This window comes from Vicugna pacos, chromosome 21 (genome assembly GCF_048564905.1).
Source record: "Vicugna pacos chromosome 21, VicPac4, whole genome shotgun sequence".
In the NCBI taxonomy this organism is placed as follows: Eukaryota; Metazoa; Chordata; class Mammalia; order Artiodactyla; family Camelidae; genus Vicugna; species Vicugna pacos.
This window is the reverse complement of record NC_133007.1, coordinates 20,057,179-20,082,265: the sequence shown is the minus strand read 5'-3', so window position 1 is coordinate 20,082,265 and position 25,087 is coordinate 20,057,179. Positions and strand designations below refer to the sequence as shown.

General features: G+C 43.6%; 2 protein-coding genes across 2 annotated transcripts in view; both read left to right on the top strand.

The window, feature by feature from the left end:
- The window catches only part of UAP1 (UDP-N-acetylglucosamine pyrophosphorylase 1), a 103,021-nt gene that overhangs the window by 68,911 nt on the left and 9,023 nt on the right, over positions 1-25,087 (top strand). Inside the window, exon 14 of the transcript XR_012062749.1 lies at positions 15,950-16,097. The gene's annotated coding sequence lies outside the window, so the exon portion shown is untranslated. The remainder of the gene's footprint in view (positions 1-15,949; positions 16,098-25,087) is intronic.
- DDR2 (discoidin domain receptor tyrosine kinase 2) overlaps positions 15,960-25,087 on the top strand; it is a 117,893-nt gene continuing 108,765 nt past the window's right edge. The window contains exon 1 of the mRNA XM_031688703.2: positions 15,960-16,097. The gene's annotated coding sequence lies outside the window, so the exon portion shown is untranslated. The remainder of the gene's footprint in view (positions 16,098-25,087) is intronic.

Here is a 25,087-nt window from a genome sequence, read left to right as displayed (position 1 = left end):
TCTCTCAAAGGCATCTTGCATCAGCCTGTGGATGTATGCCTACCGCCGGGCTCCTCCACCGGCAAAGTGGAAAAAGAAGCGTTTCACAACAAAGTCTTCTTTTTGGGTTGGGGGAACGCAGTGGATTATAGCTCTGTTTTCTTCTTTCCAAAACTGTGCACTCCTGGATGAACGTAAGTTATGTGTTTTAGCTTTTTTTTTTTTTTTTGCCTTCATTTTTTTTTTTTTCTTTTCCGAAAATGAAAGCTCTGGATATCCTTCTCCTGGGGTCTCAGAAAAAGTTTTGAAAAGGAGGCAGAAGGGGGTTTCAAGTCAGGCGAGGAACGGACGGGAATGGGGCACCGTAGGCTCGAGAAATCCATGATCTTAGGTTTTTGGGGGGAGGCTGGATGCATGTTATGTAGAGAAGAAGAAAGCGCTACTAACCAAAGAAGACTGAAGCAAAATAAACGAACCCATAGCAGCTGCAAGATACAATAAACAGCATTCGCAGAGTTGAAACTGTTGGCAGTCAAGACAGGCCGATCGCAGAGCTGGCTACAGGGATGGGGAAGCCAGAGCAGGGAGCTGGGTTTTCGGCATTCAGCGGCGGTGTTTAAGGTCCTGAGTTTTGGAGAGGACACCTTTTTGTAATTTTGCTTTTTCGGGGAAGTTGCCGACTTAACTGTGAGAAGGACAGCTTTGGGTGAGGATTGGGGCGGCCGGGCGGGGGGCTGGGTGGACGGGGTATTTTTCAGTCGGGGACGAGCCTCACTTCCCCACCTCGCAGGCCTGGGTACCTTTCCCTTTGTTATCGAACGACTTGGGACTGTTTGCAGTTGGGACCTCTGCGTCCTGGCTGAAGTTCAAGACTCCCATCCAAGGGGAAAGAGAATTTTTCCAAGCGGCTGAAAGTCTCAGGCCAGCCATTTGAGGCGGGAGCTCGCACGGTTCAAGCCAGGAGGGGTTCAGCACCATTTTGCTGACTGCTGGCCGCCTGCATCCTGGCCCTGGAGGAACGGCAGAGGCAGAGTCTGCAAATGGCCTTAGAGATCTCCTTAGACCCTCTCATTTCACAGATGGTGGATGTGGTAGAGCGGTGACTGACACGTTCAGGGTCACACACACAGCACGTTAATAGCGGAGCTGAACGTGAAAGTAGGGTTCTCTTTACTGCTAATCCAGCGCTCTTTCCACCCCATACCTCCGTGTTTTTGTGTTCATTTCTCTTGAGGTTGTGGTAACAGAGGCAGTTTAACTAACAAGTCACCACGAAGACGTGAGGTATCAGCAAGGGAGGATGCTAATGGTGGTTCATCGGCTAATGGCATCTATGGTGATACTTGGTGGCGTGTGTTAAATTTAAAAAGCGACCATTTGGGTACTTGCTGTGCACCAGGCTCTGTGCTCAGGCTTTACATACATCATTTGATTGAATCTCATAGTTCCTAAGGCATTATTCCTATTTTATGAATAAGGGGATTAAAGCTTAGAGAAGTAGAATGAGTTGCTTAAGGAGGTGCAGCTAATAAGGTTGAAACTCACGTAGGTCTGACTCTAAACTCTGTGCTCTGAGTCACTCGGCAATGACACTCCCCTCCCCCACTCCATACACACATTTGATGACTTTCTGAGTCAAACTCCATGTTTCCCTCGGTGACGAGGTGGCGACGGTGTCAGGCTAGGGGAGCAGCGCGGATCCTCTCTGGGAGGCGACTTCCACACTCGGATGAGTATTTATCTGGCTGCCAGAAAGGGACTGTGGTGGGCAGCTCTGTGCATTCATTCTGGGTGCTCGGTAGGTAGATGCCTACCTTTCTTGTGCAAAGAGCCTGGAATTTAGAGTCTGAAGACCCAAGTGCAAGTTCTGGCTCTACCTTTTAGTACTTGGCAAAGCTGCTTTCCCTTTCTGCATCTCAGCCTCTGTGTTTATTATGCTGAAATAACAGTAGCACTTTCAGTGTTACTGTTTTAGGAGATACTGGACATGACTGCGTCCCGAAGGCTGTGAAGGGCTTACAATACCAGTTCTCGGGGCGGTGATCACTGAAGGTGGGAACATAATATCAGGTGGCCTCTGCCATGCTGGGTCTGGCAGGCAGTGCCAGTGCTGGCAAGAGGGCGGTTGCATTGGGCTGTAAACTCCAAAATGAGTGGCTTGGGTCTCGGTGCTCATCTCTTTTGAATGGAAGCAGCCCTCCACACGGGGAATATTCCTGGCTTTTCTTTCTGAAACTTGCCTCTGGTGGCCTGGCTTGGCCGTGATTCCCTACCCAACGAGCTCAGTGGAGGCTGAAGGACGCCGTGCTGTTCAGGCATCCCTTGGCTGGGTCTGCGCTGTCTCCGAACAAGAAAGGGTTAGTCGGGATCAGTTCTCTGGTCTCTCCTCAAAGGACATGGCTTTTGAGGGACTTCACATCTAGCTGAGGGTAGATCCTTGACCCTGGGCCTTCTTGTCACCAGAGGCACATCTCACCCCATCCTTCACCACATGTTCCTCCTCATAAATTCTCCTCCTGCCTCTGGTCAGAAGGCATGCAGCTGCTCCTGGGGGTGGGGGCCGAGGCCCAGGAGGCAGCGGGGGCCTCTACCTCCACTTCTGCTGAAGAGTGTTTGCTTTATAAACACCAAAGATAAGGGAAGTGGGGAATTTCCAGATTCTTTTTCTTAGACTCTTCAAGTTGAAACTCCCAACAGTATCCGTGTCTGTGACATAATGGAAAAAATACACAGTGGTCTCTTCCTCTGGTTCCTGGCACAGAGCTCTGAGACCCTCGTCATTTCCTAAGTGAGAAAGAGCACTAGGAGCATCTTTTGTTCTAACTTTTGGTCTTTGATGCTCCACTCCTGGCACAGAGCTCTTAAGTCCCTCAGAATTTCCTGGGTGACAGGAGTGTCTTCTGTTCTAATAATGTGACTCTGGGTGGGCTCTGGGTAGGGGCTGGTCCCCAGAAAGACCAAGCCATGATTAGAAACTTGGGATTTTTGGCCTCACTTCCTATCTTACAGAAGGGGGAACAGAGCTGGAACCTGTGTTGATGATCAGTCATGCCTATGTGATGAAAATCCCCAAAGTAGGGGGTTTGGGGAGCTTCTGGATTGGTGAACATATCTCGTGCTGGGAGGGTGGTGCACCCCAACTCCACAGGGACACAAGCTCCTGTGCTCAGGACCCTCCCAGACCTCCCTCTATGTATCTCTTTGTCTGGCTGTTCATCTGTGTCCTTTATTATATAGTAAACTGGTACATGTAAGTGTTTCCCTGAGTTCTGTGAGCTGGTCTAGCAAGTGATTGAATCCAAGGTGGTTGGAGGGCTCATGGGAACTGCTGACTTGTAGCGAAGCTGGAAAGACGTTGTGGGTAACTTGGGGACCTGCTATTTGTAATTGGTGTCTGCACTGGGGGGACAGTCTTGTGGGTCTGAGCCCTTAACCTGTGGGCTCTGCACTAACTTCAGGCAGGGAGTGTCAGAATTGCTTGATATGGAAGCCCACACATCTGGTGTCAGAAATATTCTGAGTGTGTGAGTAGAGAAAAACAGTGAGTTTTTCCTCGACAATGTCCAAGCACCAGGTGGGAGTGTGAGCCCAAGGAGTCTCAGTGCTCCCCACTGTCCCCTAGCCTCTCTGTTCACACACTGTTTTCTTTCCCTTCCTATGTAGTCACTTCCAACACTTTAAGTTATATGAATTATCCATCACATGTCACAAATCTAGTTCAGACCTTTCTGTATGATTGCATTTTCAATAGACACACTATAAAAATTAGTGTGTACTGCCCCCCCACCCCCACCCCGGTATATTAACATCACACCGTTTTAAATTAGCATTACCTCTCATGTACTGCCTTCCAAGTTCCTTTATAAGATCGACTTTCAGACACTTGACATCACCCACACCTCAAATACACAATCCAAACATATTTTTCATGGGCATCCAGAAAGCTAACATCCCTCTAAAAATGGGCCTCCACAGACCTGCTGACGTTGTGTGCCAGCTGACATAAATGGTGGCCTGTCCACAATGCAGATTCTTCATACCCCTTGCGTTGTTTGAAGCCAAGCAACGTAAGAATCAACTCTCTCTCAACAGTGACTACTCAGTCCAGACACGTGTCCCACATCCCCAGGCATCCCAGAGCCTCACTGAATTAGCAACCATCCACAACAAGCGCTCTTGCCACTAAATTAGAAACCTTGGGTAGACCTTAAGGGTCTCCAGATCAATTAAATACGAGTATCTGAGTACTTTGAAGTGTTTCCCATGTGATTCTAACCTGAAACTTTGCTGATATGTCTCCAAGTTTGTTACCTCAGCCGTTTCTCAGCATGGAGTAAGTGAAGGCTTGGTAGAAAAACCATCCATGGTCATATTCCACCCCCCACCCCACCTCTCCATTGTCCTGTAAGAGTTTACCTGTCAGTGCCTCCCTCCCCTGGTTGGCTTCTTTGAGTTTGGTCGAGACCTCCTCATAATGTCCACAACCTGCCTTTTCCTCTTAAGTGGAAGCTTGTCCAGGCCGCAGACTCTTTCCGATGTGAAGTCAGACAGACCTGATTTCCAGTCTACACTCACTGGCTGTGGGCAAAAGATCTGAATGAACAGCTCACCAAAGAAGATATACAAATGGCAGGTAAACATATGACACAGTGTTCGACACTATATATCATTTGGGAATTGCAAATTAACAAAACAGTGAGTTACCACCACACATCTATTAGAGTGGTCAAAATCCAGAACACTGACAATACCAAATGCTGGTGCTGATACAGAGCAACATGAACTCTCATTCATTGCTGTTGGAAATGGGAGATAGTAGAGCCGCTTTGTAAGATAGTTTGGCAGATTTTTACAGAACTCAACATATTCTTATATATGATCCAGAAATCATGCTTCTTGGTATTTACCCAAACAGATCGACAACTTATGTTCACACAAAAAACCTTCATACATATATCTAGGTATACCCTAAAATTAGGTTCCTGGACCCAATTTCCACATGTGTGTTGTATGCGGGGGGCTCTGCCCCCCCCCAAACAATTCTCTGGACAACAGCTGAGTGTCCTACAATTCAAATGGATTCTGACACTATCTACCCAGAGATAGCATCAGATTCCACATGTTAAGGGTTCAGTCCCACAAGATTGCCCCCAAGGCCCCACTTCAGAGGCTAGTTGTAGGTCCAGGCTGTTACCTGTGCTTCTGACTATAAATTAGAGGCTTCTGTGCTATCAATGAGAGACTACAAAGACCCCTTCCTCGGCTTTGACTAATTTGCTAGAGTAGCTCATAGAACTCAGAGAAACATTTTATTTACTAGATGACTGGTTTATCATCAATGGATGTAACTCAGGGAGAGCCAGATGGAGAGATGTGTAGGGCAAGGTACTGGGAAAGGGTGAGGGGCTGTTATGCCCTCTCTAGGCACCACTCGCCCCTAATCTCCATGTGCCCATCAACCTGAATGTTCTCTGAACCCTCTCTTTCTCAGTTTTTATGGAGGCTTCATTACACAGGCATGATTGATCAAATCATTGGCAATTGGCGATTGATTCAACCTCCAGCCCCTCTTGTCCTGGGACGTCAGAAATGTGGTACTGAAAGTTACAATCCTGTAATCACAAGATTGGTCTCCCTGGCAACCAGCTCCCATCCTTAGGTGGGGTCCTAGGGTTACCTCAAACTAACAAAGGGCACCTTTATGGCTCCCGTCTCTTAGGAAATTCCTAGGGTTTTGGGAGTTCTGTGAGCCTGCATCTGAGGATGAAGACCAAATCTATATAAGAAATATATTTTGGTCCTCTAAATGACCAGATATATATTTCTTATAAACTCCAGTATCACAACACTTCTTATGCTTTAGTTCTTTTGCGACTATAAAGCCAAAGCAAATTGATAGATGAAATCAAACATAGCTATAAACTCAGTAAAATAATAAGCCATTATTTTAATGCGTGAGATGATGTGGTTTGTTAAAAAACTAACCACTTCCATAGGGGGACACATGTGGCGTTGAAGCCTGGTCTATGTTTAATTTGGGTCTGTTGTTTAAACAAAATTAATACTCATGCAGAAAATGCCTATTGGAGTTGTGTGTTAAACAGATTGTTAGTAATAGCCTCAAGGGTTTATCTGTTTAGGAAGATCAGATCTCTTACTTAACCAAAGCTCTGCTAGTAGGCAATGGTCAAACGTTAGTTTTAATGAGGTACCATCTGATAGTCTGGTAAATTGTCTATTCACTCGAAGATAAGGTTAGCATCGGGTGACAATGAAACTGCTGCAAAATGGGTATCTAACCTGACTGCTGATAGAATTAGTGACAGAACTGCTGTGCTTGGGTTTATGCCTCAGGTTTCTGCTTTTAAGCCGGGAACTGTTGGTATGGAAAGAGTCAGAGTCCGCATCACACATCTGCTCCCCGGGGGATCACGGCACTGACCCCACTGGCTGAGTAGATTAAACTGCCCCACGCCACCTGGTGACTCAGCCCTCCCACTGCTTCCTCTGTCTCTAGATCACTTCTTGACTTGATCCGGCTTTCCTTTGGCATTTGGACAATCGTAAACACAAGTGAAAGGGCAGGCAGTGGAATTGCATGACAGTGCTTGGTCACCACTAGTATCAAAAATTCCAAATTACAGAGTCGAAGATTTAAAATTTTAAAAATTCTAGAACTGTCGTGGACCTAAAGAATACATTTACACTTAGAGGCACTCTGCTTTGAAGCTACATTCAAGCTACATTTTTCCCCCCTCAGGAAAACCTTTGTGATCTGCCCTCTTTCTTTTAAATTTCATTAATAATGAAAAGTAACTATCCTGGTGACTTAGTGATGAGTGCCTATTGTGTACCAAGATTTATGTTAAGCACTGTATGTACATAATCTCATTGAAGCTTTCTAAGAATTGTGTGAAGTGGGTAGAGTTAAACTGCATTCAATGGTGCCTCTAGGACCTGGATGGTTTTTTCTCCACCCTTGTATCTGGAGGGCTCACTCCAGGGCTAAATTGTTGTTGAATAATTCAAAGAATGAATGAAGGAAAGAACAATTGTCAATAGAGAATACGTTCTTGGAAAGAATATTCTTTTGGCCAGACCTTTGGAAAATTTGGAGATACATGTTTAAATATCACTTAATATACTCGGTCTAGACTCTCCTGGAGGCCAAGCACGGCAAGTGGAGCCCGTGAGAAGGTGGCAGAAAGCACAGCTCTGTCAATGAAAAAAAGAACGCAGACCTGCCAGGTGCCCCAGGATGGGATAGAATCAATCTTCTCCTTTCCTAAAACTAAGATCAACTGGATTAGGAAGGCTTAAGAAGCCTTTGAGGCCCAGAAAGGGGTTAGTTTTCCTAGTGTTTTGTAGGCATGAAATTTTCTGCTTAACTCATGATTCTGAGGTCAATATAGATTTATTCCTTTATTCAGCAAAAGTTTTTTTTTTTTGAGTGATTACTAAGCGCCTTGAATGTCATCAGGCACAGTCTTTTCTTGTGTTTATTATCGGTTAGAAAATTCAGGAAACGGCAAAGGAAATGGGGGGCTAGTTGCTCAGTGCCTGCAAGCACCAGAGTGTGGGGACGGGGCTGGATTGTCAGGGGACTGGAGCTGGATCCTGGAGGTGGAGTAAGACTTGGATAGAATCAGAAAGGCAGGAAGCAAAGAGCAGGAAGCCCAGAGGCTTGGCAGTCAGTCAGACTGCTTATGACCAGCCAGCTCTGGACAGTGAGGTGGTGGGAAATTTGTGCTGGGGAACCCAGAGAAATAGCCTTGCATAGCTGTGTTTTACTACATTAAGGAGGGCTTCAGATTGTGGAGTTTTGAACATTTGCTTTTATCTTAAGGCAGGTGAAGTGTTTTAAGATTTGACTGCAGCATGTAAGGGACATTGCAGGGAGAAGGAGTTAAGTCAGGGAGACCCGTTAGAAGGCTGCTCTCAGTCCTCCAGATGTGAAGTGACTGGGTTTGGACCACGGTGGTGGAAGGAATGAGCAAGGACCAGCTAGAGCCGCTGCGTATGTAACCTGAAGGACCCTGGTGAGATAGCATTTCTACTCACCATGCGGCAGAAGCAGAGTGAAGCTCACACGTCTGCTGTGGACTATGTGAGGACCTGGAAACCCGTTTTCCCACAAGAACTCTAGGCTGGAGACGAGTCCTTTAAGCTTATAACCAGGATCCCAAGTCAAAATTTCTCAAATGGCTGTTTCCCCCTTTGATGGGTCTGGATGAGACTGGGGCTCTTGGTTATTTTTCTTTCCTTCTCTGTCTCTCATCGCTCCCCCCAACCCTGTTCCCACAGCGAGGACCCCTCCGTATTTGACACTTCTGCTTGGAAACTACTAAGGAAATCTTGCTAATTGGACAAAGCTGGTGCTTCCCAAAGTACAATCCTTGGAAACCTGTGGATTTTTAAATAGAGAACAACAGGGGCGGGGCAGGGACTGGAGTCCTGTGGCCAAATAAGTCTGGGAAATGCTCTTACAGAATTAAACAGGTTTCCTTCCTGCAGGACTTCCCAAGGTCTTCAGTGTGGCAGTAAGCATCCTGACCATCCAAGAGTGGTGGAGCTTCTAGTTCTCCGCAGGCTTTTTGGACCATGGAACTCTCTTTTTAAAGAAGCATCTTGAGGGGAGAGGGCTCTAGAGCATATATTTTAAGAAATGAGAGACGAGAGAGTTTGTCTTAAAAATAAGTCTCTTGCACTAAAGGCTGGTAATTTAACGGAAAGAAACAAGAGGCTGGAATTTTGGTCTGGGGTCTACTTCTCACTGGTCACCTCGTCATTGAACTTCTCTGAGTCTGTTTGCACAGAGGTTTTACTAATGCTGGATGAATTCTTAAATTCTTTTAGCTCCAAAAGTCTGTGATCACATGCATATTTGGGATAGGAAAATAATCTCATTTTCCTACTCTGTAATGACACTGGTGGTGGAGAAAGTGGTGGGAAAAGTGAGGGCAGAAGGATGGTGACAACAAGGTGAATAAGATGTGGTTTGAACCCCTCAGCTGATTGTCTGGCAGGACTGATGCAGCAGAGAGCCGTGACATTTCTTGTTTGCCCTCAGGCTTCTCTGAATCCAACCATGTCCTATGGTGCACGTGCAGATATCTCAGTTACTAAGGCAACGCTCATCCCCAGAAGTCGCTTAATCCATCTAGTCTCAGTTTTGCTGATGAGCAGCTCTGAGGCCTTGGATAAGTCAGTTAGCCCTCTGGGCCTGAGTTTCCTTCATCCGTGGACTAAGGGAGCTGGGTTAGATCAGGGAGTCCTGATGCTTTGTGAGGAGGAACTGTTTTTCAGTTGTCCTGAGTCGTGCCCAGAGAGTGGTAGGGGAAGCAGAGACATCCTCCCCTCATTCAGGGCAGGAGAGCCTCGGAGTCCAGTCTGCAGTTTTCTTCTCTTCCTTCTTCCCAGATCATCTCATCTGCCTTAGACCTCAATTGTTTGCCTTTATGTGCTTGACGTTCAAATGTGTATCTCTAACACCAAACTCTCTCTTTATGTATTTATTTAAATTGAAGTTATAATTGATAAGCAATATTATATAAGTTACAGGTATATAATATAGTGATTCACAATGTTTAAAGGTTATATTCCATTTGTATTTATTATAAAATATTGGCTATATTCCCCATGTTATACAATATATCCTTGTAGCTTATTTTATACCTAATCATCTGTCCCTCTTAATCCCCTACCTCTGTGTTTCCCCTCCCCTGCTCCTCACTGGTAACCACAGGTTTGTTCTCTGTATCTGTGAGTCTGCTTCTTTTCTGTTATGTTCACTAGTTTGGTGTATTTTTTAGATTCCACATATAAGTATCATACAGTAGTTATCTTTCTGTCGGACTTATTTCACTTAGTATAATGCCCTCCAAGTCCATCCGTGATGCTGCAAATGGCAAAATTCTGTTCTTTTTTATGGCTGAGTAATATCCCATAGTATGTACGTGTGTGTGTTTGTGTGTGTGTGTGTGTGTCTATCACATCTTCTTTATCTGTTCATCTGTTGATGGAACCAAACTATCTCTTGAATGGCAGACTCAGATTTCTACCCCTCTGCTTGGTGTATTTACCTGTTTCCATTGAAAGGAAACCAAATTCGTCATGTTCAACACCAAACGCGTCATCTTCGCTTATGAACCGATTTCTCTTCCAGTTTTCCCAGATTTCATCAATACATGAGGATGAGCTCCTGGTCTCCTGCAGCCAGGGAACATGCGCTTCCATGACTCCTTCTTTCTCCCCTGCGACAGCCAGTTGCTGGCTGATCCTCTCTCCTCTCCACATGATTATTATCACACCTCCATATTCTTTCTTTTCCCTTCCCGATGTCACTGTTCTAGATCAGGCTCCCTTTGGCCACTCTGCCCCTCTCTCCTCCAGAGCCTCCCTCATGCCAGCTTAAGTCTTGTAGAGCCTCCCTCCACCTCCCATCCCTCTCTTCCAAAGCTCTACCTGGGTCACCCATGCTCACCTCCTGCCAGCGCCCACAGCCTCAACCACCTTCCAGCTCTCGCATCAGTTTCTGAGGTGTTCCTGTCCTCCAGCCCCTGTTTGTTGATTGTCTTATTCCATAACTTGTCTATTTAAATTGTTCCCTTTTCTTAGACTTTTATTTATTTTTTTCTAATCAACAACAGTTTTTTAAAATTAATTTTTCAGATTCTGTCACATTATTGAAAAAGTTCACTGGAATCTAAGTGTTTAATGGACATCATGTGTCTTAATGCATCTTTCTTTTCTTCAGTACAGTTTTACTATCTGCCGACATTATATTTTTCCAATAGATGTAAAATCTTTTGGACAGTTTCCCATTTCTCACTATTACGACTTAAATGACAATGAATGTCCTTACGCATACAGCTAGCTTCTTTGATTGAATGATTTATTTTCTTATGATAACTTCTCATACATAGAATAACTGGGCCAAAGGGGACGAGCTTTTATAGGCTTTAACAAGTATTGACAGATAGAGTTCCCATTTATGTAACTGTTAGCAATGTGACTGAATTCCACTTTGACCACTACTTAACATCATTGAATTGGGTTATATCATTTGTTAATTAATGTATACAGTGATAACATTATTTTAGACATATCTGATATTTCAACTATTCCTTTTTTTTTTTAAATGAAGTATAGTTGATTTACAATGTTGTGTTAGTTTCAGGTGTACAACAAAGTGATTCAGTTTATTTATATATATATATATATATATATATATATATGCTTTTCCATTATAGGTGTATTCGTATATTCATATATAAGGCCTTGAATATAGTTCCCTTTGCTATATAGTAGGTTCTTGTTGTTTATCTATTTTATATATAGTGGTATGTATCTATTGATCCCAAACTCCTAATTTATCCCACCCAACTTCCTTTCCCCTGAGTTTGTTTTCTATGTGTGTAAGTCTGTTTCTGTTTTGTAAATAAATCTATTTGTACCATTTTTTTTTTTAGATTTCACATGTAAGTGATTATCATATGACATTTATCTCTCTCCATCTGACATACTTCACTTAGTATGAGAATCTCTAGGTCCATCCATGTTGCTGCAAATGGCATGATTTCATTCCATTCTATGGCTGAGCAGTGTTCTGTGGTATAAATATTACACATCTTCACTATCCAGTCATCTGTCGACAGGCATTTCGATTGCTTCCATGTCTTAGAATTTTATATTTACTTTCCTAGTTATATTTCAAGAGTCAGCTCAGATGATGCCTGCTCCCTCCTTCAAGTCTTCCCTGAACACTCTACTGGCTTGATTTTTCTTCTTTTAGCATCTTATTCTTTCTATTTCATTATCCTACCAACTCAAATACATATATATATTATAGTTATATATATAGTTATATATATAGTTATATATATAAGTGAATATAAGATATAATATTCACTTCATCTTCTTCGAGGCCAGGGAACATCTTTTCTTTGTCTTTAGCATTTGTAGTATCTGATACATACTAGGGGCTAGAAGTGTTATTGGCTAAATCAATATTAAATTATTAGTCTATTTTGAAAATAATAATGATAAATTAAAATAATCTATTAATCTTAATGATTGGTCTAGTCAAATACAAATAAAATAAATAATCTACAAATCCAAAACTAATAAAATATTGGTTCTGGTGTCCTGCCATTTTGCTTTTGTGTCTAGTCTAGATTTGGTTCTTTGAAGAATTTTAGTTTTAATTTTTTACAATATTAGGTTAGTAAAATCACTAACTTACAGTTAAGGATAATTTATCTCTCTTGTGAGGCCATCATTATGAAGCCTTGCTGTGTCATGACAGAGCTGGTTTCCTTTCTAGTTGGAGCATCATCATGTAATGACGTGGTTAAAAACTTGAGCTTTGGCGGGGAGGGTATAGCTCAGTGGTAGAGTGTGTGCTTAGCATGCTCGAGGTCCTGGGTTCAATCCTCAGAACTTCCATTAAAAAATTTTTTTTAAATAAATAAATAAACAAACAAACAAACCTAATTGCCCCATCCATAAATAAATTAATAAAAGGAAAAAATGGCGATGGTTAATTTAAAAAACAAACAAACTTAAGCTTTGGAGTAGGACAGACCTGCTTTTGAATTCTGACTCTGCCTTTGTTAGCTGTGTTACCTTGGGGAATTAACCTAGTGTCTCCAAACCTTAGTTTCCTCGTCTGTGGATGGAGGTTACAATGCATCTGTAATACGTGAGGTCCTGTAATTCTTGCAAGTGCTGGTTCTACTCCTGGGAATTGTTCACAAGTAAATCTCTCCTCATCCTCACCTGAGCGGCTCTCCCAAACCTGGTGGATTTTCACTAGGTTTATGTGCCTGAAAATGCAAACCACACCAGCCTAGAGCGTTTCAGAGGCAGACTGGAAAGTTGAAGCAGAACTGCCAGGAACGTTGATGCCTGTTTCCCTGGCCTGGTGAGGAGGAAAGCAGGCTGTGTCTCTCATTTTTTTTTTTTACATTTTTTGTTGATTTATAATCATTTTACAGTGTTGTGTCAAATTTCAGTGTAGAGCACAATTTTTTCAGTTATAATTCATTGTCACATTTTTTCTCTGTGAGCTATCATAAGATCCTGTATATATTTCCCTGTGCTATACAGTATAATCTTGTTTATCTTTTCTACATTTTGAAATCCCAGTCTGTCCCTTCCCACACCCCACCCCCTTGGCAACCACAAGTTTGTATTCTATGTCTATGAGTCTGTTTCTGTTTTGTATTTATGTTTTGTTTGTATTTTTTTTTTTAGATTCCACATATGAGCGATCTCATATGGTATTTTTCTTTCTCTTTCTGGCTTACTTCACTTAGAATGACGTTCTCCAAGAACATCCATGTTGCTGCAAATGGTGTTATGTTGTTTTTTTTATGGCCGAATAGTATTCCATTGTATAAATAAACCACATCTTCTTTATCCAGTCATCTGTCAATGGACTGTGTCTCTCATTTTGAATCAGACAGCTGACCAACATCTCATGGGAAAAAGAAAAATTATCTGTTATCTTATATTGTCCCAGTCTCTGCTAACTCCATACTTACTTAAACACTAGACTCCGGGGTTCCCTGAAAAGCCAGTTCAGTCCAGGACATAAGATCAGTCTCATGTATTATTTCTGTTCACAGAACAATAAAGGGGGGAGGCTAGCAATTACTGCACATCAAGCACCTACCATGTGGAAGGCACATTTAATAGAGAATTGCAATGATTCTTCTTAATAACTTTGCAAGATAGGTATCATTATCTCCATTTTATAAGTTAGTAGAAGCTGAGCAACAACCAGGATTACACAGCTGGTGAATCTCAGAGTGAGGAAACGAACTCAGATGGTCTGCATACATTTTAGCATTTGAAGCCTGCAATGTAATTGGACTGAATTAGCCATACGAGGTGAGAGTTTCCTCTTCTATGTCAGGGAAATTGTGAGCTAACAGGGTTAACCTTTGGCACCTTAGTACCGCAGGGAAGCAGGTTTCAGAAATCCCATTTGGGGAACACCTGGACCCTGGTCCTGCTTTCTGCGCCCATGATGAGGTGACACTGTTGGTAGTATGTTTCAAGAGAGGTTGATGTTTGCAAACATTCCTGCACAAACAGGCACAGATTATTAGTACAAGTTTTTCTACAACAGTGAGATAAGCCCCAGATATTAAAAGACTGTACCATAGCACAAGTTTCGGTATTTTCTCAAATTTTGAAGGCTTCAGCTGCCTACCTTGTCAGAGAACTAGAAACCAGAGGGAAGCTGTACTAAAATATATGTGACATATGTTCTTGCTCTCTGTGGCCACTTTATTCCCGTGAAGTTCTAGATCTTTCACTGAAGAAACTGGCAACTTAACAGTAGCCATTCAGCAACCTACATGGATGTTCTGGCACTATGCAGTTATGTATCATTGTATCCATTTGGCGGAATAAGATAAACCTGTGGAAAGGAATGATATAACTACGTATGGCAACTCCCCCCAACGTGTATAACAGAAAACCCAAGGTGAATAGGATGCTAATACTTTTTTTTTTTAATTAAAAAAACCCAGTGTGGATGGGAATGTAATTTGGTGCAGCCATTACGGAAAATAGTATGGAGAGTCCTCAAAAAACTAAAAATAGACTTACCATGTGATCCAGCAATCCCACTCCGGGGTGTATATCCAGAGGGGACTCTAATTTGAAAAGAAACATGCACCCCAGTGTTCATAGCAGCATTATTTACAGTAGCCAAGACATGGAAAGAACCTAAATGTCCACTGACAGGTAACTGGATAAAGAATTTGTGGTATATTTATACAATGGAATACTACAGTGATTAAAAAAAGAATAAAATAATGCCATTTGCAGCAACATGGATGGACCTGGAGATCATCACTGTAAGTGAAGTAAGCCAGAAGGAGAAAGAAAAATGCCATATGATATCACTTGTATATGGAATCTAAAAAAAAAAAGACACAATGAACTTATTTATAAAACAGAAACAGACTCACAGACACAGAAAGCAAACTTATGGTTACTAAGGGGGAAAGAGGGTGGGAAGGGATAAATTGGGAGTCTGAGATTTGCAAATACTAACTACTACATATCAAATAGATAAACAAGTTTCTACTGTATAGCACAGGGAAGTATATTTAATATCTCATAGTAACCTATAATGAAAAAGAATATGAAAAGGAATATGTGGTACATGTATGACTAAAACATTATGCTATACACCAGAAATTGTAAAGTAATTATACTTCAATAAGAAAATGGAAAAAACCCCTGCACATCCATATCTTTTTATATATGTGTAGGATGCTTCTAGGAGACTACTCTGTTGGTAACTGATAACCAATCGCATCTAAAGAAGGAGAATGACAGTCTGAGGTAGAAGTGAGACCGCATGGAGTAGTGGGCCCAGTCTGGTCTGGGGAGCCCTGGGATGAAGTGAGACCCTTTCAGGGGATCCCCCAGATCAAAACTATTTTCATAAGTAACACTAAGATGTTTTTGCTCTTTTCACTCATTCTCCCGTGAGTGTATGGCAGAATTTTACAGATACTAAATGACATATGCTCGTGCAACACGCTGAATCCAGAAGCAGATAAGAGAATCTGTTCGATTGAGCCAGATATCAAAGAGATTTTAGAAAATATAAAACAATGTCACTTTTCTCCCTGAAGTTTTTTGAAAATAGCTGTTTTTACAAAAAAAAATTCTTTATGTTAACATGTACTTACTATTTTAATGAGTTAATAAATAATAAATGAAAAAGTCTCTGTTTTAAATTTCTAAACTGACAAATAGCAATTGACAAATATCCCGTAAACAAAATCTCTTTGAGGATTTGTCAGATTCCTTCAGGGCCCGGGGTACTTGGGAGGTTTCTGTTTGATAGTGGTGGGCAGAAATGTCAAGTAGAAAAGAAAATGTGAGTGAAGAAAAAGCTCGTGATAAAATACTGCTTTCCCTTTTCTCCTTCTCCCTAAAGGCAGAGCTACAACTGGCTGGGGGTTCAATGCTCTAGAAAGTTCCGAGGCACGTGGCTTGAAGCAAAGGAGCTGCAGTAATTGAAGAGAAGCAGAGGCCGGCTGTTCTTGGGGATCCTGATCCTCAGAGAATGTTCTGCACCCGTTGATGTAAGTAGGACCAGTCACTGAAGCTGTGTTGCCACATGAGATTAGGGTGACAGTGTGGCTCCCCGTGAGCCCCTCACTTACCCTGGCGGATGTCACAGGGAAAGGTGAGCAGCTGGGTTCTGTCCTAGAGCTGATATCAAATGAAAGACCATGCATTTGGTAGTTTGGGAAACCCGATGCTGCATGTCAGTTTCCTCTCTGTACTTCACTGATCCATTTGTGGCCAGCCCAGATGAGAGGCCCATCCTGGGGTGTCCTGGCTCAGGGCGTCTTCCCCAGCTCTGAGTGGCCCAGGAAATCTAGTCTGTCCCTGTCCCTGCAGGACCCACTGGAATCTCAGGAGTTCCTGGGCCTCTTCCAATAGTACAATTTCATATATATATATATATATATAGTTTTTAATAAATAAATTGTAGTTTTCCAGCAATAATTTGAGAGGCTTTAGAGGAAAATAATATTTAATAGAACAACTAAAACTAGAGTAAGAAAACCAGATCCCTGTAATAAGGTCTGGGGGAATTAAATATCCAGGAAAACCTACCCCAGGGATATTTATTCTGGATAAGTGCAACACTTAGCTCTGGAACTCACGGCAAAAAGAGAAGCAGAGCTTTCATGAGGAAACCAAAAACATCTGCACGGGTCCAAGAGGTCTGCTGTAGGTGACTTTTGGTGTGAATGGGACTTCCCAGTTTATCCTTTAGCAGACTCAGATCCCACCAGCAAAGCTAGAACTGTAGTAATTGCCGCGTCTGAGACCTTCTCAGCCTGGAGCTCACTGAAGGCAGAAACCTGTCTCCTTCGTGCCTGCATCCCCAGCATCTGGCTCGGGGTCTGGCTCGCGGAAGATGCTCCGTGAGAACTCACTGCCTTGACTTAGGCTTACGTCACTCGCAGCTTCTGTGGTGCCTGTTGAAGGAAAGGACAATTGAGTAAATAGTGTGGACCAGTGAGTTCTTGGGATGAGGGCAGGAGGTTAAAATTAGTTCCTCATATCCCCAGGAGATTTCTTCCCACTATCAAATGCTGCCGGGATTATCTACTCCTTTCTGTTTGTTATCTAGGTAACGCCTCCTCCTCCCCCTCATTACCCCTTAGCCTCCTTGTGGTGATAAACTATCTTGGTCCCCTTCTTCTTATAGATTGCCTTGAAACCAATTTCCTTTCCTTCCTTCCTCCCTCCCTCCCTCCCTTCCTTCTTTCCTTCGTTTAGACTCTTGATACTGGAGAATGATACACATTTCAGAATGAATAACCCTTAGCTACATTTTACCACTAACCAGAGGCGAGTGCAGATTTCCTCTATTACATCAGACTCCTCAAACATTACTTAGCAGTGAATCACTTCACTTTACCTTTCAGGAGGGTAAAGGCACCTGTCACTGTGGTCTTTTCTTCCCCTGCCACCTGGTCTTAAATGACTATTTCGGGAAATCATTTCAATATCCAAGGCATGTGCTATGAATAGCCTTGGTTTGAGAAGCCTGATCTGGGTGCCTCCCCTGCCCCCACCGTCCTAGAATTATGCCTAGAATTATCTCAAGCACTTTGGCTCCCCCAGGAAAGAGCCCTTCTGGTTTCTTCTAGTTGCCAGTGCAGGCTTCCTCCTTTTCTGAGAATGATGAGACCAAGTATTCCAGTCTGTTTAGAGACTTAAGAAGTCTCAGCTTCCTGTGTCTCTAGTTAATAGGAAGAGCAAGTCATTTAGCATCTAAACTGGAACACTTGTGAGGGAAGGGGGCGTTATTAATAGAAACTCTGGAACACGAGGCTTAGTCTGTGTGTATGGTCACCGACTTTTCAAAGATCTTGCATCTTTAATGAAGGATGAGCTCACAAGGTTAACGATAGCTTTTGGAGATAAACTCCCTGAATTCTGTGCAGTTGTCTATTTTGGGCCCCTGGGGACTCTGGCATAGACTTCCTAGCACCGAGAGTGTCTAATAAGCCGGTGGAGAGCCCGTCCCTGGGGCAGACCGTCAGGACTGCCACAGACCCGGGGGCCTGTGTTTGTGGGACCCAGGGGTGCGGGCCCGCCTTCCTCTGCCCTTCTTCCCCGCCTCTTCCACCTCCCCCACCTTCTCCTCCTCCTCCTATTTTTTCCTGACCCTCATTCTCTTGCTCTGCCCGCTCCCCGCCGCTGTTCTGTTCTCTGGTCCTTTCCTCTTTTGTCTCCCTCTTTCTCTCTGTTCCCTTCTCTCCATTTGTCCCTCACAGCCTCTTCCTCTCTCTCCCAAAATGGCTCTTTCAACACTCTTGGAGAGCAGCTCAAAAGAGCCTTGCTGCCAACGTTACTTTCTCCTTTAAAGGAAAAGCTTGTGTTTCCAACTGTAACTTGATTTTCCTTCATGAGTTACAAACTGTCTTTTTCCCGTTGCAAGTGGCCTGTTTCTCATGGGCCTCTTTGATGGGAGGTTCTGGTGTCATGTGTCCTGGGGGACGGGGACGTGTGCTTGGGCATGAAGACAGCACGGCCTGGGGTGAGGGAGGTGGGGGTGGCGGTGGCGGTGGGTGGACGTTGGGGCCATGACAGGAACAACCTGGGAGGTGTCTGCTTATCGCAGAGTGGATTATGGGCTGAGATAAATGAGGTGCTGTAATCACGCTGCTGCATGAAGCTCAGCGTCTGAGATTTTGGAACTGGGCTGTGCCAGGATCATTTTAGAGAAGGCAGGGTCTGCATCAGCGTCGAACTAATCAGGGAGCCACAGCTGTGGCGGGCGTGCCACCACAGGACAGGAGGGAGCCCGTTAGAAACGGAGGAAGCGAGCCCTTCACCGGGGACTGCGGGGTAGGTGTGCCAAAGTGTAACACAGACATTCTGAAAACATTCTGAAAAGCAGAAGCTGAGAACAGTCTGCAGTGATCTGAAAAAGGACCAGTGGGCAAGACAACAACATGCCTTTTTTTTTCTTGTGGGGTCCAAGGACTTCGCGCAGTATGTTTACTTACTACAATAATAACACTGCTTACCCAGCACCAGTGATGTGTAAGGGACTCTGAAAGTGACTTGGAGGGATTCAAAAATAAACAAGCGATAACTCCAGCCTAGGTTGCACGTGGCTAATTGGAGCGGGAAGGGACACAAAAGAGCAATACGCTCCAGGGAGGTGAGGATGTATGGAGAGGGTGATGAAAGGTGGAAGGAAGGAGAGAGCACTTGTAGCTGGGCTGTCAGAGGACAAAGGCCTTGACCATGGAGGGCGTGGAGCTTGGGCCAAACCCGGGAGTCTAGGCAGGACTTTCAATACGCAGAGAGAAAGACGTGGGTCAGTCATCGTCAGGGGACTGACCTAGGCAACCAGGATGCAGGATGACCAGCAAACAAGGGCTGCACTGGGCACACCGGTGGAGGGGAGAGAGGAAGCAGCAATCTCCTGGGAGCAGAGGCTCGGGGTCAAGGAGTGGAGGAAGATAAAGCTGGAACGGAGGGTGGCTGCCAGACTGGGGAGAGCTCTGCCCACTGGCTGGGCTGAGACATCTGGATGCCATCCTAGGGATTCAGTATTTGTGTGGTACCTGCTCTAGGAGGGAAGGATGGCTTCGCTTTTGGAGATGCTTATTTCTGATGCGCCTCGTGCTGTGTGTGGGTGCAGTTCTCAACCAGACTTAAGGTGTCATAACAATAAGCCATTGGGGGAAATATTTGGGAGCCAAAAAATGTATCTACACGAAACACTTTGAGCCAGTGTTTTCTAACATCTCAATCTCTTGCTTTTGCTTTGATCTTTGTAGCTTTTAAGAGTTGATTTAAGGGGGAGCCACAAACTGTATGCCCTTAGAGTTGATCTAGGGCTGCTAGAAAGAATCTTATTTCTATTGTGTCAATTTTCATTGCTTAGAATTTCTCACATTACATCAACCATTTTATTTGGAGATTGTGGGCTGAAGGAATCATGTTGTGTTCCTGGCTGGAAATGGTCGCAGAATTTCCTTCTGACCCTGAATCTGCTCAAAATTCCTGTGTCCTGGCTTAGAGAGCCCCTGGTTCCTCCCTTTATGATGGATGAGAGGGGCTGGGGCTTCCTTCCAGACATTCATAGCACTTGTCGGGGTTTCTCACTGATGTCTCATTGTCTTACAAGAGACATTCACAAAACCTCTTGTATTGATAAATTTTTTATGTATATGAGGCTTCCCCCAAAAGATTGTGAGATCCTCTTAGTCAAGGTCTGAGGCTCTATCAGAACTGTTTACTTTGGCATAACATTTAGCATAGTGTTATGCATGCGCTGTTCTGCCTGAGGGTAGCGGAGCTGGATGGGTAGTGGTGAGCTGCTGGTACCCACCTGTTCCCATGTCCCAGTATTGGGTTTTGTAGAGAGCGGACTGAAATAGATCTTTGCTAATCAAAGCATCAACCACTGACAACATCAGTATCACCCAGGAGCTTGTTGAAAACACAGAATCTCAGGCCTTGGAACCTGTAATTTGATTAGTGTTTGAAACACATTGGTTTCCAGATGTACTGTATACAAATCACTTGGGGATCATGTTAAATATCAGATTCTGATGTATTTCAGGGTTACTTAGATAATGGTAGAACAAGTACTCCTGTTCTTATAAATAAAGCTTTATTAGAACCCAACTATGTTCATTTACATATTGTCTGTGATTTCTTTTGTGCTACCTCCGCTTATGGGCCACAAAGCCTAAAATATTTGCTATCTGTGCCTTTACAGAAACAAGTTCGCCGAACCTCAGCATATGAGATGAACCCTCACTATTTCCTTAAAGTAAGGACATAGCTGGGAGCTTTCGCCCCAGTGGCAGAATTTGCAAGCCCATCTTAACCCATCATGGCATCGCTGAATCATTAATTCTAAATTCTCAAGCAGGCAATGAAGGGTCTTGAGCCCCAGATTATTCCAAATAGCAGTACCAAAGAGTCTGTGACTTTCCAAGGCCTATTCATATCTCCCTCCTTGAAGAAATGATTGTGACTTTATTGAGATCTTTCCTCTACAGATTGATCCCATTAATTATTCAAAATAAGTTAGGCTTTTCTCAAGAATTGGAAAGACCCAAGAGGAAATTCTGAATAGAAATGTTTGGAACTAAGGAATAAAGACAGCCTTGTATGGGTTGGGTCGAATCCGCATTTTACTACTGAAACGGTAGCCCTAGCCCAGCCCACCCCTGGGCTGTTCCCTGGCAGCCAGACTCAGGTGGCCGGGGCCTGGAGTCCTTCCTCTCGTTCCCTGGGGAATCCCACCACCTGTCTCTTATTTGGAGCTTTTGAATTGTGAAATGATGGCACACACATGCGGCAAGCTTGCCACATGTGTGTGCCAAGCGTCCGAAGGCAGAGGCAGAGGCTTGGGCGGAGAAGCAGGAGGTGCGGAAGGGGCTTGCTGGCACGGAGGCATCTGCTCACAGACACAGTGGAGGGGAGCTTGTGGGAGGAGAGAGGCGGCCCCAGGCAATCACCTGAGGATGTGGGCGCACTGAGTCTTGGAGATCCTGGTTCTCCTCCACCCAGAAACAAGTCTCAGAGGAGGCAGGTGTAGGAGAATTAGGATCCTTTCCCCTTGTCCGGAGTTATCTAGAAACACAGGGTTTTGATATGGGGTTCTGTGGGAGTCTTTGCTATAGCACTAGGAACTCTGGCCTTTCTTAGTATCTCTTCTTTCTGTCTGCATAGCCCAGGACACTAAAAAAGGTGTTTTTGAGGTGGTGGAGTAGACAAAAGTGGGGAGTCCTCTCCTCAATTCCAGCATCTATCCACCAATTCAGAGAAATTGTAGGTGTGAACTGGGGCCTCGTATGTTGAGAACACCTGCCCTGTTGCCAGGGAGCCCTCCTGGAGTTCTCTAAGGTGCCTCAGCCGGTTAGCTCAGCTGATCAGAATGTGGCATTCATTCATTCATTCATTCATTTCTTCCCTCACTCAATGACTATTCATTGAAAACCTACGGTGTTACAGAATAGTGGGAAAAACATGAACTGGAGAGTCAGAAACCTGAGTTCACATTCTAGTTTCCCCATCCATGCACCAATGTCTCATTCGAGTTCCAGTTTGGTTGGCACGTCTCTTCCTTCCTCGCCCGCTTTCTCTGACTCTCCCTGACTCTGTAGGTTGCACCCAATGCCTCTTCTCTCTACTTTTGGTGCACCTTCTGCAGTCTGTCCTCACACCTATTACGTGGAGATGATCTGTTGATTGTCTGTCTCTCTCCCCAGATTGTAAAGCCATTGATGGCAGAGATCTTCATAAATACTTGTTCACTCTAACTCCTGACACATATTAGAAATTAAACATACATCTGTTGCACTGAAAGGACCTGGCTGGGTGACATAACTTTCCTAAAGTGTGGTTTTTCTCATCTGTGAGATGAAGGTGATAAGAACGTACCTCATGACTTTGTTGTGAGGGTTAAATCGCAACAAGACATTGTGGGAAAGGTTTAGAATGTTTGGCAGACTGTTCTGTAAACATAAATTGCCCGCAAATATTGTGGTTGTTCTCATGTCTCGATTGATTGGGATTTGGTAGAAGACAAGTCCAAGAGAATCAGGAAGGTATGTGGAGATGACCTAGCCCACGTTTCTTAAACAGAATGATTGAATGAAAGATTGAACTAAGTCTGGAGACTTAGTTTGTGAGGCATGGTTTGGGTGTATGAGTTGACAATGGACAAGGGGACCCCCTCCTGCAAGCTCTAGGTCTCCTCCACTAGATTATATGCTCACAACAGCGGGGACATGCCTTACTTGTTTCTCTGCCCCTTTATGTTCCTAAGCACTACTAAGAAATTGAATAAGTAGATAATTGAATTTTGATGGGCACTACAAGGCCCAGATCTCCTGACCCTTAACATCTCCCCATATTTCTGGCTTGTATCTGCCTTGTCTTGAGAACTTGGATAGTGGAACCGTTCGTTCTACAGAAAACATAGATTTGGGGAGAAAAGAGTAAGTTCTGCTTGAAATACGTTGAGTGTGAGATCTGGCTGTCAAATATTCAGGGCTGGGAGCTGGAGCCTAGTTATATAACTTTTCATGTGTCTGTTTTAGCTCCTAGAACCAGACCCAGAGCTCACTGTATAGCTCCCGGGGTGCTTGACGCTCACTCATTAAAAAGCATGTGATAAGTATTTCTTGATCCATTGCAAAAATGTCAGGCTGTTTCCCATGTAGGTAACAGGGCAGTGCCGCAGATGTTGGAGCAGAGGTGTAGATGATCTGACTTCTGCTGCAGGAAGACCTGACTTTGCTGCAGGGTATGAGAAAGATGGGAAGGGAAAAGAGCTGGGGGTGGGGAGGCCCAGCAAGAGAGCAGGTGGGCAGTGAGGGAGTCTGAAGCCGAGCTCTGCCAGGAGGGATGGAGTGGAGGGCGTCTGACTCCACAAGAGACTGGTAACTCATCTCTCCCCGTAGCATCAGCCCTAGAGAGGTCTCCCTGCTCTGGGAGAAGCACTGACCAGCCTCGAGTGGCTTTGGAACAAAAGCCAGTGACTGCATCCAAGGGAAGATAATGAGAAACACACAGGCCGTGAAGATCAGGAAAGCACCACGAATCTTTTTGTTGCAAAACTTTACTTTCCCAAACCCTGGGCAAGGGTGCAGAAGCCTCTGCGTGTGAACTTGGCCCCTTTACTAGGAAATAAAAGATGGAATCTCCCTTGATAAATCACAGAACTGACCCTATCCAAGAATCTGAGAGGGATAGGGTGGGTGGTGAGGAAAGGGAGGGGGGTGTGGTGCTGATCAGTAGACAGGAGAAAGCAACAATGCAGACAGTGGCCCAAGGTGAGGAGACTTGAAATTTCACCTAAGTCCCCCCACCCCTAACAGTGTGATTTTACAGAGACTGTTCTTTTCTTCAAATATGAAATATTTTTGTAATTAGAGAAAAGTCCTTAAAAAGGAGAAACTGCTTTCATTCAGTTAAAAACTCTAGTAATTCTATGTACACAATAAGATCCCAAGAATTAAACATCAATTCAACAAAATGTATGAATGACCTTAAAAAAATTTCTGTGCTATTTGATGTAGGAGTTTAACTTTTATGGATCTGTTCTAAGGAGACAACCTGAAAGGAACAAAATTTATACACAAAGATAGATGCACTGGGTACAGAAAAGAAATAATCTAAGTGGCCAGTATTGAGGATATGGTTAGATATATAGGTTATAAGTCTTTAAAATGATGGTTCTATTGGTCTATATGTCTGTTTTGGTACCAATACCATGCTGTCTTGATGACTGTAGCTCTATAGTATTGTCTGAAGTCTGGGAGAATTATTCCTCCAGCCTCTTTCTTTCTCTTCAGTAATGCTTTGGCAATTCTAGGTCTTTGATGGTTCCATATAAATTTTATTATGATTTGTTCTAGTTCTGTGAAATATGTCCTGGGTAATTGGATAGAGATTGCATTAAATCTGTAGATTGCCTTGGGCAGTGTGACTATTTTAACGATATTGATTCTTCCAATCCAAGAGCATGGAATATCTTTCCATTTTTTAAAGTCTTCTTTAATTTCCTTCATCAATGGTTTATAGTTTTCTGTGTATAATTCTTTCACCTCCTTGGTTAGATTTATTCCCAGATATTTTATTACTTTGGGTGCTATTTTAAAGGGGATTGTTTCTTTACTTTCTTTTTCTGTTGATTTATCATTAGTGTAAAGAAATGCAACTGATTTTTGAGCATTAATTTTGTAACCTGCTACCTTGCTGAATTCTTCAATCAGCTCTAGTATTTTTTGTGTGGACCTTTTAGGTTTTTCTATATATAGTAACATGTCGTCAGCATATAATGACACTTTTACCTCTTCTTTTCCAATTTGGATCCCTTTTATTTCTCTCTCTTGCCTGACTGCTGTGGCTAGGACTTCCAGGACTATGTTGAATAGGAGTGGTGATAGTGGGCATCCTTGTCTTGTCCCAGATTTTAGTGGGAAGCTTTTGAGTTTTTCACTGTTGAGTACTATGCTGGCTGTAGGTTTGTCATATATAGCTTTTATTATGTTGAGATATGTTCCCTCTA